The sequence below is a fragment of the Nanorana parkeri genome, unplaced genomic scaffold, assembly GCF_000935625.1.
Source record: "Nanorana parkeri isolate BGI_ZX_2015 unplaced genomic scaffold, ASM93562v1 scaffold1709, whole genome shotgun sequence".
Taxonomy (NCBI): Eukaryota; Metazoa; Chordata; class Amphibia; order Anura; family Dicroglossidae; genus Nanorana; species Nanorana parkeri.
The window spans coordinates 188,805-201,519 of NW_017307977.1; the positions used below are offsets into that span (position 1 = coordinate 188,805).

Below are 12,715 nucleotides of genomic sequence, written 5' to 3' on the forward strand. Positions count from 1 at the left end.
ACCAATTGGTTGCTACTGGTTTCTGCAATTTATACAACTTTAATAAATAAATCTGAAAGGGTGGTCACCTGGGGATTTAAACTCTCAACCATTTTATGTTTATGGTCAGTAGCATACACCCCACGCCACTGGCTCAGTTGGTGGGCGGGGCCAAAACCAGAGCTTTGATATCATTGCCTACCAGACAATTAGTGGTTTAATGGTCACCCATTGTATTTAATCGCTGCCATTAGACCTAGGATAGCCTCCCACTTGACTCAGTTACTTTCAAGAGTCCATTACATTGAACCAAAGGACACCATCTCAACTACCTGCAAGGTTCAAAAACCCAGAGCCACCAATATGATAGGCTACCTAGTCTGAAAGCCAATTGGTTAATAAATAAATCTGAAAATGTGGTCCCCGGGGGATTTGAACTCACAACCATTTTATTTTTGTGGTCAGCAGCATACACACAATGCCACTACCTCAGATGGGGGGTGGGGCCCAAACCAGAGCTGTGATATCATTATACACCATTCAAATTGTGGATTAATGGTCAAACAGCCTCCAAAAAACTATTCCTTCTGGTTAAACTCTACTTTCAAGAGTCCATTGCCTTGAAATAAAAGATGCCCTCTACCTGCACAGTGCAATAACCCAAAGCAATCAATATGAAGCGCTACCTAGTCTAAAGCCGATAGGGTTCCATTGGTTTCCGCAGTTTATACAACTTTAATAAATAAATCTGAAACAATGATCATATGGGGATTTGAACTCATAATCATATTATCATTGGGGTTAGCAGCACATACACAACACCACCACCTCAGATACAGGGCTGGGAGTTAAAACCAGAGCTGTGATATCAATGCTTGCCATATAATTAGTGGATTCATGGTGTTACATTGCTGCCATAAGACCTAGAACAGGATCCCACTTGGCCTCCTAAAGGCTCTTTGCCTTCTGATTAAACTCTACTTTCAAGAGTCTAACTGGTGCTTGTTTTTCTGCGAGGCAACTTGACCTCTTCCAACTTGCCAGGTCACCCTATATCCCCTTGCCATGGTAAGGTGCACCTATCTTTGGCATTTCATTCACATCTCCCTGGACAGCCAGGTCATATGGCTGGAGTTTACACTTCACTGAGGTTTCATTCACATGGTGCCAACCTCACAGATCGTTGAGGAGCAGGTCCATTCATTCTTTAATGCTTCACCAAGTTATTGCTACAAGAGATGCCCCTTCATGGCTTGAGTGTATGTCACTGAGGGTTCATTCACACGGTGCCAACCCCATAGTTCTTTGGTGAGAAGGTCTCCTCCTTAACCTCTCACCAGGTTTTTGTGACCAGGCACACCTCTTCACATTCCACCAAGCACTTTGTTGCTGTTTCACCCCAAACAGCTATTAGGTAGTTTGCTCTACCTTGGGAATTGAACACTTGGCCTTCACATTCCACAATCGTCACCCTTCATGTGACTGAGCCACAGCCCTGGGTGCTTGAGTCTGTCAGCAGTGGCATTGCAACTCAAATTCAACTGAGGTGATCAAGTAAGGTAATACAAATTGTAAAGTGCAGTACCCCATAACAACCAATATGAACCATACCCGGTATGAAAGCTGATTGGTTGCTATCGGTTTCTGCACTTCATGTAACTTTCATAAATAAATCTGAATAGGTGGCCATCTGAGGATTTGAACTCACAACCATTCTATTAGTGAGATTGCCATCCTACACACAAGACCACTGCCTCAGATGGTGGGCGGGGCCAAAACCAGAACTGTGATATCATGACATACCATATTGTTGGCGGATTAATGGTTAAATTAATCTTGGCCTCAATGACTATCTCCAGCTGGTTAAAAAAAAAAAAAGTTACTTTCAAGAGTCCATTGCCATGGACCAAAGGAAGCCATCTCAATCGCCTGCAAGGTCCAATAACCCAGAGCCACCGATATGAAAGGCTACCTAGTATGAAAGCCAATTGGTTGACACCAATATGAAAGGCTACGTAGTCTGAAGGCCAATTGGTTGCTACTGGTTTCTGCAATTTATACAACTTTAATAAATAAATCTGAAAGGGTGGTCACCTGGGGATTTAAACTCTCAACCATTTTATGTTTATGGTCAGTAGCATACACCCATCGCCACTGGCTCAGTTGGTGGGCGGGCCAAAACCAGAGCTTTGATATCCTTGCCTACCAGAAATTAGTGGTTTAATGGTCACCCATTGTATTTAATCGCTGCCGTTAGACCTAGGATAGCCTCCCACTTGGCTCAGTTACTTTCAAGAGTTTATTGCCTTGAACCAAAGGACATCATCTCAACTGCCTGCAAGGTCCAATAACCCAGAGCCACCAATATGATAGGCTACCTAGTCTGAAAGCCAATTGGTTAATAAATAAATCTGAAAATGTGGTCCCCGAGGGATTTGAACTCACAACCATTTTATTTTTGTGGTCAGCAGCATTCACACAACACCACTACCTCAGATGGGGGGTGGGGCTCAAACCAGAGCTGTGATATCATTATACATCATACGAATTGTGGATTAATGATCAAACAGCCTCCAAAAAACTATTCCTTCTGGTTAAACTCTACTTTCAAGGGTCCATTGCCTTGAAATAAAAGATGCCCTCTACCTGCACAGTGCAATAACCCAAAGCAATCAATATGAAACGCTACCTAGTCTAAAGCCAATGGGGTTCCATTGGTTTCCGCAGTTTATACAAGTAAATCTGAAACAATGGTTGTATGGGGATTTGAACTCACAATCATGTTATCTTTGAGGTTAGCAGCACATACACAACACCACCACCTCAGATACAGGGCTGGGGGCTAAAACCAGAGCTGTGATACCAATGCTTGCCATATAATTAGTGGATTAATGGTCAAACATTGTGTTACATTGCTGCCATCAGACCTAGACCAGGGTCCCACTTAGCCTCCTAAAGGCTCTTCCCTTCTGATTAAACTCTACTTTTAAGTGTCCATTGCCTTGAACCACAGGACACCATATTGACTGCTGCTTCCACAGTGCAATAACCCATAGCAATCCATATAGAAGGCTACCTAGTCGGAAAGCCAATTGGTTGCTATTGGTTTCTGCAGTTTTTACAATTTTAGTCAATAAATCTGAAAAGGTGGATTAGAACTCACAACCACATAAAAACCATTTTATTTTTTACGTCAGCAGCATACACACAGCGCCACTGCCACAGATGGTGGGCGGCGCCTAAAACCAGAGCTGTGATATCATTACATACCACATGATTAGTATTTCTGGGTATTACTACCATCAGTGTCTCCCCCTTGGTCTCCTTAAGGATAGTCCAATCTGGTTAAACTTTCCTTCCAAGGGTCCATTGCCTTGACCCACAGGACATCATCTAGATTGCAGTAACACTACACTGCAATAACCCATAGCAACCAATGTGAAAGGTTAACTTATCTGAAAGCCAGTTGGTTGCTGGTTTCTGCAACTTTATGAAATAAAGCTGAAAAGGTGGTCACCAGAGAAGTTGAACGCACAACCAGCTCAATTGTAATTCAGCAACATGCACACAAGGCCACTGCTTTGGGTGGTGAGAAATACCCAGAGCTGTGATATCATTACACATGATACATGTGTATCATGTGTATCATGTATCTTGAAGCCGCAGGCAGTGATTTCAGCAAAAAATGTGGAATTGTTCAAGAAACTTTTGGACGATTTCTTAAGGGACCGTAATATACAGGGGTACAAGTACTCATAAGAATGAGATCCTAATAGGTTGGACTTGATGGAATAATGTCTTTATTCAACCTCAAATACTATGTAACTATGATTGGATTAGTATCTTTGCATTCAAACATTGTATTGAATTCCTATCACCAGACCTTCTGCATGGGCTTCTAAAGGGACCGGATGGGGGGGGAGGATTAGTTTTAATTGTTTTTATTTTTTTTTACTTGTCACTTTTTTAATATTATTTTGTTTTACTTTTTAAATAATTTTTTATCTTACTATTTTTTAATAACATTTTTTCTTATATTGTTTTTACTTTTTTATCACATTTCTTAATTTTATTTTCTTATTTCCTATTATTTTTTAAACTTTTTATTTATTTCATTAATTTTTTTCCCCCTCTTAACTTTATTGCCCTGTGTGATAGCATTTGGAGGTGACAGGTTCTCTTTATTGAACCTGTCACCTCCAATGCAGGAGTTCTAGCACAGCACTGTGCTGGAACTCCTGTGACAGCTGAGATGGGAAGGATGCCAGTGCAGCTCTCCCCTCTCACTGTTTAAATAGAGCAGAGCGGAGAACCGACGTTTTCCGCTCTGCTCACTGCTCTCCATCTTGAAGCTCTTCGGACAGAGGCGACCATGGAGGAGAGAGTTACATGGTGTGGGGGGAGGACGGACCTCCAGGCTGCATACAAATGATCTCGGTGACATTATGATGGGCTAAATGTAGAAAACAACTAGGGTAGGGTTGCCACCTGTCCAGGATTGAACCGGACAGTCCAGGTTTTGACACAAGATGTCATGCAGACAGGAGCAACCAATATTAAGATAGGGGCTACTGGTCCCCCACCAAAAATAAAACAACTAAATTTACATATGAATGGGCGGCGCTATTTACATACGAATAAGCCGCGACTCATTCTCCCAAAAAAATGTCAGTGCGTCGCTAGAGTGTTCGGGTTTAACTAGAAGAAAAGGCGGCAACCCTCTCTGGGAGTCATGCCTATGGCTGCAATGCCTCATGGGACTTGTAGTTCCACAACAGCTTAAGGGCCAGAGTTGCCCACCCCTGTCCTAGGAAGTGTGTTTCTGGCAGATAAAAATAAAAACAACAATGCCACCACCATGTCTATGGATTGGTAAGCTGCAATACATTACATTTTTGTTCTTGGGTGTAAATACGCTTTCAATTCACATACTGTTCGTTGACTCATTACCTCTGCTGGAAGTCTGCTGTTCCAAGCTACTTATTTTGTAAAAGAATACTTTCTAAGGTTACTCTGAATTCTCCACCTAATCATTTCAGGTCTTGCACCCATGCTCTTGCTCTCATATTGAAAATACTGCCCTCCTAAAAGTGGTCAAGTTTAATATTTACAAACACAAATACATAATTCATAATGGTAATAATAATGTTAAAACTCTATCTTCCTACAGGATTCTTTTGTGAATGATAACAAGACAGCCCATTCGTAATAAATGCATACAATCAACATGTGTTTACGAGATTATGACATCTTGTGGAAAACAAAAAAGAAAACAGAGTATATAAAAACAGCACATTCTAAAACTTCTGCACACTTCAGAACCCCAGGATCATACATGTCCATTAAACAGTCATTTTGTTCTATCATCTTTGTATAAAACGTTCAGGTTCCCCCGAGGTGCCCTATATACGGCAATAGCTGCGTTTAATGAAGATTTTCTTACCTAGATTTAGACATGGAGGTTCGGCAGTGTTGATAATTACTTCCGTGTAGGCCTCACGCTGATACATAGGAGGGTAAACATTCCTTGCCTACGTCGGTCTTTCTTTTGAATCATTAACAGAAATGGATGAAGGGGCGTGTATAATATGTTTTATGTTGGCCTTGTGACGTGACTTTATCAGTTGTTCACTCCACCTGTCTCCGTCCAGTGTGTTCCTGTGTCATTGTAAGGTTCACTGATCTAGGATATGTTGACTTCTAAGAACTCCATAAAGGAGGCATTGTGGCCGGTGGAAACCACACCAGAATACATCTAGCAGAGTGACGCTTCTGAAGGCTAGGTTATATTTATTGAAGGCCGTGAAATTTCAATGCATTGACTAAAATACATCTAAAAGCACAAGAAATCCCCAAAAACATAAAAGTGTTCCCCCCCCCAAAAAAATGCGTGGAAGGGTTAGTACAGGGGTAGGCAACCTCAGGAATCCAGGTGTGGTGAAACTACAAGTCCTATGAGGCTTTGCAAGAATCTCAGAGGCATGACGGATTTGTAGTTTGACCACAGCTGAAGTGCCGAGGTTGCCCACCCCTTGCCTCTTTTAGGCTATTGTTTTTGTGCCTGTCCCCATCAGGGAGATTTTACTTTGTTTTTCAAATGCATATGCTTGTTTTTCATAGATATAATATACACCGATCAGCCATAACAGATGATCAACATTATGACTAGGGATGCACCGATACCGATACTTGTATCGATATCGGTCCCGATTCCGAGTATTTGGGCAAGTACTCATACTCGCCCAAATATTCCCTCGCCATCTCATGATCAGAAAGCAGGGCGTCGCGTCATTACACGGCGCCCGGCTTCCTGATTTGCCGGCCAGACAGCTCCGGCCGGGTACCGGACGAAGGCCGTGTTCTCGCTGGAGAGGCCCCCGGGGGTGGCAGGCTGCACATACTAAGGTAAGAGGGGACTTTCTTGTTAATTGGGATGGCCAGATGATGGTCAGAGCAACTCCAAAACATCAGCTCTTGTGGGATGTTCACCATAAATGGTCCAAGGAAGGAAATCCGGTTAACCGGTGACAAAGTCATGGCGGCCAAGGCTCATCGATGCATGGTGGAGCAAAGGCTGTCCTGTGTAGTCCGATCCAATAGAAGAGCTACTGTAGCTCAAATTGATGAAAAGGTAATGCTGGTTCTGATAGAAAGGTGTCTGAACACACATCAACATTAAAGCTTGTTGCATATGGGGCTGCGTAGCTGCAGACCAGTCAGGGGGCACATGCTGACCTGTGTCCGATGCCAAAAGCACCTTCAATGGGCACGTGAGCATCAGAACTAGACCACGGAGCAATGGAAGGTGGTGGCCTGGTCTGATGAATCATGTTTTCTATTACATCCTGTGGATGGCCGGGTTTGCCTCACTTACTTGGGGAAGAGGTGGCACAAGGATTACCAAGAAGGTAAGCCAGCAGAACCAATGTTCTGCTGGGAAACCTTGGGTCCTGCCATTCATGTGGATGTAACTTTGACATGTACCACCTACCTAATAGTTTGAGGAAACAGCAAGTTCGTGATGTTGACTTGGCCTTCAAATTCTACAGATCTAAATCCAATTGAGCATCTCTGAGGTGTGCTGTAAAAACAAGTCTGATCCACGGGGGCCCCAACTCACAACTTACAGGACTTAACCCCTTCATGACTGAGGCCCTTTTTTCAATTTTTGCACCCATGTTATATTCCACATTTTAGGCCTGAAAATGACGTAAAACCCCCCAACATTATATATTTTCTGAATGCCAAGACCCTATAGAATAAAATGGTGGTAGTTGAAAATTTTTATGTTGCGCAATATTAGCACAACTCCTTATTAAACCCCAAAATTTAGTGACAAATTTAATTAAATGCCCCAAAACACAACAAATTACCCATTTTTTAAATGAAATATAAAAGATGAGGTTACAACGAGTAACTACTGTTGGCTTGGTGTCAGATACAACAGCATTCCTTTAGAGGTCTAGTCCATTCCTTAAAGGAGAACTATGGGGTCAAGGCTTTTCCCCATAGTTCTCCTTAGGGTAATGGGAGGACACAAACTAGCGTCCTCCCGTCACCCCACGCTCAGTATACCGCGAGCTGTAGCTCGCGGTATACTGAGACGCCGCAGCATACCGCGAGCTGCTGCTCGCGGTATACTGAGACGCTGAAGCGGATCCCGACAATTATGCCGGGATCCGCCCAGCTGCGTGAGTGACAGCTGCCTCTGCCTATCTAGAGGCAGAGCCAGCTGTACCCGCCCCCTTCCCCCGTCCGTTCCGCCAGTCAGCACTGGCGGAGCTGGGAGGGGGGAATTCAGCCCCTCCCCACGCCAGTATGTGTTCGCTCACCTCCCGATCTACTGAGCCGACCTGTGACAGTCTCATTGTTACAGGTCGGCTAGAACTATGAGGTGAGTGAAAAGCACTCACCTCATAGTTCTCCTTTAATGGGTCAGGGCTATTTTGGCAGCCAAAGTAGGGCCTACTCAGTATAAGGTGGCTGCCCATAATGTTATGGCTGATACTGTGTGTATATATATATATATATATATGTGACGACACTGAAGAAATGCTAAAGAAGCTGAGGGTAAAGGTGATGGACTGGCTAAGCATGTTTATCATTGGTTATCCTTTTGTGTTACCCAGATTATATTTTGTTAGGGAGTTGCTATGTTTTTGTAAAATATGTCTGATGTATTACTTTTCATTTTAGAACTTGTTATAGGTTTTTCCAAACTCACAATGGAGGCAATTTCAGGAACATGATGTCCTGCCTATTATACTGTATATCTGTCTTGTTACCTTTCTGAAACCTTTATATATCCAAGGCGGCCTGAACTAAAATAGCTTTATATAAGGCCGATGTATTCTGCAATATCCAGCACATGAAAGCTTAAATCTGTAATAGGATTAAAATTCCTGCTGTTTTTAGATTAGCTGGATTACTCAGAAGAAAGAAAACGTTTAAAGAGGTTGTTATATACACATATACTGTATGTTCTATGCATGTGGTCATGTGTATTGATATTTATTTAAAAAAACAAACATACAAACACCTAATAAATGTGCTAAACAGAAGGAGATTTTATAACAGCACAAGAGGAAGGGCTAGGATGAATATTAACCCCTTCATGACTGAGGCTTTTTCTTTTTTTTTTGCACCCATGTTATAGTCCACCTTTTAGGCCTGCAAATTACTTAAAACCCCCAAACATTATTTTCTGAAAGCCAAGACCCTATAGAATAAAATGGTGGCAGTTGCAAATTTTTATGTTGCACGATATTAGCTCAACTCCTTATCAAATCCCAATATTTCGTGAAAAATGCGCTTAAATGCCCCAAAACACAATAAAATACCCATTTGTTTAAAGGAATATAAAAGATGAGATTACAACGAGTAAATAGATACCCAACATGTCCAGGTTAAAAATTGCGTGCGTCCGTGAAACGGCGACAAATTTCAGTACCCCAAAAAGTTCATAGACGACGCTTTAAAAGCCCCCACAGGTCATCAGTTTAGAGATGCCCAAAAATACTGGCTCTAAATTATTGATCTCACGCCTGCGTGCGTGGTGATACCCAACATGTGTGGGGCGTTTGTCGTTTTCATATGTAGGCACACCCGACGCATGTTTACATAAGTACGCACATGCTCGCGGGGGCGGGGGACTTTAAAAATAAATACATTATTTTTCCTTATATCTTATTTAATGTTAATTTTAAAAACTGTTTTGTGTTGTTTTTTTTTACATCAATTGCTATCACATATGGGGGCTTACAAGCCCCCCCATGTGATAGCAGATGGTGGTGACAGGTACTCTTTGAGGTGATGTTGGGGGTCCAAAAGACCCCTAGTGTCACCTTTACACTTCAAATAAGCTATTGGAAGTGCAGATTCCACTTGAATAGCTTATAGCTGGGCTTCAGGAGCCCAGTACCGACAGCTATGGGACCAGAAATAATGTAATCTGCATCACTCCCAGTCCCATAGAACAGGGAGGGGATCAATGAACGGAGGTTCGTCCATCTCCTCCCCAGCTTCCCGCCGACACCAAAGAAGCCGGCCCCGGGCCCGTAGGAAGGGCAACGGAGTCCGGCAAACACGGCGGGGGTGAAGGGGTTAGAGTGACAATAACTGTGACCTCCAGACTTCCCTTCAGTCTCCTCTCCTGGACTGAAATTGCTTCCTCTGATTTCACTGCACACTGTGAGCTTCTGACAATGTACATTAGAAGCTGCAGCAAGTCAGATAGAGCCCGCCTCATTTCCTGGCTGGAGGACGTACAGCATTTTCTAACTCTTTCATCCCCAGCATGAATGCCCTTGGCCCTGTCCCTTTCATTCAATGGATTGTTACATCATCATGACATGTGGGCATTACCTAGGCTGGTCTACATGCAATTGCAAACACCTTTAGACCCATCAAGACATATCCACCCATCAATATCCACCCATCAAGGCATTTTGATATTTGCATAACTCCTCCCAAGAGCCAGCCTTGCATTATATCTGAGGGCTCTTGAGAGGAGTAATCAGGCAGGCGCTGTGAAGTTTTCAGGAAGCTAGGATACCAGTTGCCTGGCTGTCCCCGATTCTCACCAGGCTCATGATGCTCTCAATCCGGCCCTGGTTGCAGGTACATCTAAAGAAGATTGCACATACAGTACTTTGTACAACCAGGTCGTAACCTTTTGCTGCCATCTAAAAGTGTGGCTATAGCCAAGACTTATTTTAGTTTTGGGTGGAGTATGGAAGAGTTAAAACCGCTGTCAGGTTCTTATAGCCGTCTGCATTCCCGTTAGGGAGATTCACCCTCTCTATTTGTCCAGGTGAACATTGTTACGAGACAGAAAGTGATGGGGAATCCAAAATTGTGTCAAGAGGCAAGCGGAGATAGTCCATGGGGACAAATGCTAAGGTGACATCTGTCTAAGAGGAGCTTTCCCATCGTTTTGTAGAGATGTCCTCTCACTTCCTGTTGGATCTCTGGGGCAGGAAGTGAAGGGAGATCTCCCAAATGGGACACAGAAAAGGATAAACTGATAAGGTTTTACCCTTCCCTACTCCCTTCTCTTCCTTACTATCAAAGAGGGGAATTTCCTTCATTTTGTAGAGATTTCCTCTCACTACCTGTTGCATTTTGGATGATCAGCGTGACCAAGAGAGAGGGCGAATCTTCTTAGCACAGACACAGATTGCAATTAAAACCTAAGCAGGGTTATAGCCTTTCCACATTCTCTCCATGCATTACATACACTTAAAGCAGAACTCCAACCATAAATGACAAAATAAAACTGAATAGACTATTAAATAATAAAATAACAGAACCAGTTATTTCTGTAATATTTAACGCCAATCAAAAAATTCACCCCTGCAATACTTTCTTCCTGACTCTTGATTTTCCAAGCCAGAGACCAGCATCATTTCACCGATTTCCTCTGAGCCCAGGTTGTCCTGAATCCACCCCCAGCCTGTAATTGGACAGTGAATCAGCATAGCAATGAGTTCATATCTCTGCTGCTTCTTGTTAGTACTGCTTCTTCCTCACACACTCCAGCCCTGCTATAAAGGGACTGCAGGAGGCTGATACCAGGTCATATTCTGGTACTTACACTGCCTGCATTTAAAAAATACATTTAATGATGTAATATTGATTGCAAAACTGAATTTATAAGTGTATTTATATCTGCCTAGAGTTCAGCTTTTAGCCCTATTCACTTGTATGAATATAAAATGCATTGTGAGTTTGGTGCCATGTTACATGTTGAAAAAAAAGACACGGCTATTGAGTTCATCCAAAAGACAAAAATACATTTAAAATCTTCATTCTTGGAGCCTTAAACCCACAGCTGATCCAGATAAAGACATGCAATATTTTAGGTCAAAAGGACATTGTGCGTTATTATTATTATGATCAGGAACAGCACTTTACAACATTGGGTAGCCAGTACAATTACAATACAATACCATACACAAGGATTAGAAGGACCTTGCTCATGAGAGCTTGCAATCTACAAGGAGGGGCAAGTACCTTTTAGATTGTAAGCCGTCACGGGCCGGACCCTCCTTACCATCTTGTCTTGAATTGTATTGTGATGGTAATGTCTTCCTTATATTGTAAAGCGCTGCGCAAACTGTTGGCGCTATATAAATCCTGTATAATAATAATACAGTATATAATAACTGTGATGGTTGCCTAAAACTGCATCCAGGATGCAGCAAGCAGGATTTTTCCATAACATACTTAAAACGTGCAGACACAGACAAAGCCTCAGTGCCGTTTCAATAGCAGCTGAGAATTATCAATAAAATCAATAAAAATAACAAGATACGGCACAAACCAAAATTGCTGGTGTTTAGCCTTGCAGAGAACAATGAAAGCCTACATAACAAGAATCATAAAAGTATAACATAAAAAAACTTTTATAGGCGAACAAAAATATCAAAAAAGCTCTAAAACATTATTCGAGTCAAGCGGGAAAACATTTTAACACAGCAAAAAGTCTGCTGAAGCTCTTATGAAGTTCAAGAAGAAGAAAAAAAAAATCAGATCAATCATCCCCTTCCCCCATTCGAGGAGTTTAACATAACCACGTTTATCTTAAAATAAACGGCCGCCTCCTAGTAAATCTGCACCTTTTACAAATCTTTAGGGTTCCTAAAAAAGGTTTGTAGAGCTAACAATGGTTTGCCGAGAGCTGCAATAAAATAAAGTAAAGCTGAAGCTCACCTTTTGTTGTTGGTTTCCTCCATTCCCACATTCCTGTTCTTATCTGGGACACAAGGAAAGAGAACGCATTCCAGCCAGACAGATTACAGAGATCCTGGCCTGGTGCATGATGGGATTAGAATGCTCAGAGGGAGAAAAAGTACAATTTAAGTGCATAAGGAACAGCCTCCGGAAAATGTAGGAAAGGTGGAACAGTTGCCCATCCCATAGAGATTGCTGGCTAATTTTGCACCAAAATTGAAAACAATGGGGGGCATTTATCAATTTGGTTGCATCATCCATGTCTCTTAAACTGTTGTTTCCCTTATTTCTAGTGCATATAGTGACAGGGTTATTATCCTTGTTTATGTTCCATTTCTAAATGCCTTCGTAAAGAGAATTGACTCAAAATTGTCACAAATTTGTGCGGAACCTCGAGGAAAGGACAGCTGAATAGCCCCAAAGTAATTCATTGACTTAGGGGTATAAAGCGGAATAATCTTTATAGTGAAAGATTTCTTATCCTAGTTTATGTTTAATTTCT

The 12,715-nt window shown here is 42.2% G+C and overlaps 1 protein-coding gene across 2 annotated transcripts in view; it reads right to left on the reverse strand.

Moving 5' to 3' along the window:
* TMEM98 (transmembrane protein 98) overlaps nucleotides 1–12,266 on the reverse strand; it is a 35,794-nt gene extending 23,528 nt beyond the window's left edge. The window contains exon 1 of one of the 2 annotated variants that reach the window (XM_018571245.1): nucleotides 12,193–12,266. The gene's annotated coding sequence lies outside the window, so the exon portion shown is untranslated. Of the gene's footprint in view, nucleotides 1–5,422; nucleotides 5,502–12,192 lie in introns of those variants that run through there. The other variant, XM_018571244.1, reaches the window with a different exon arrangement.
* Between the last annotated feature and the right edge of the window lie 449 nt (nucleotides 12,267–12,715).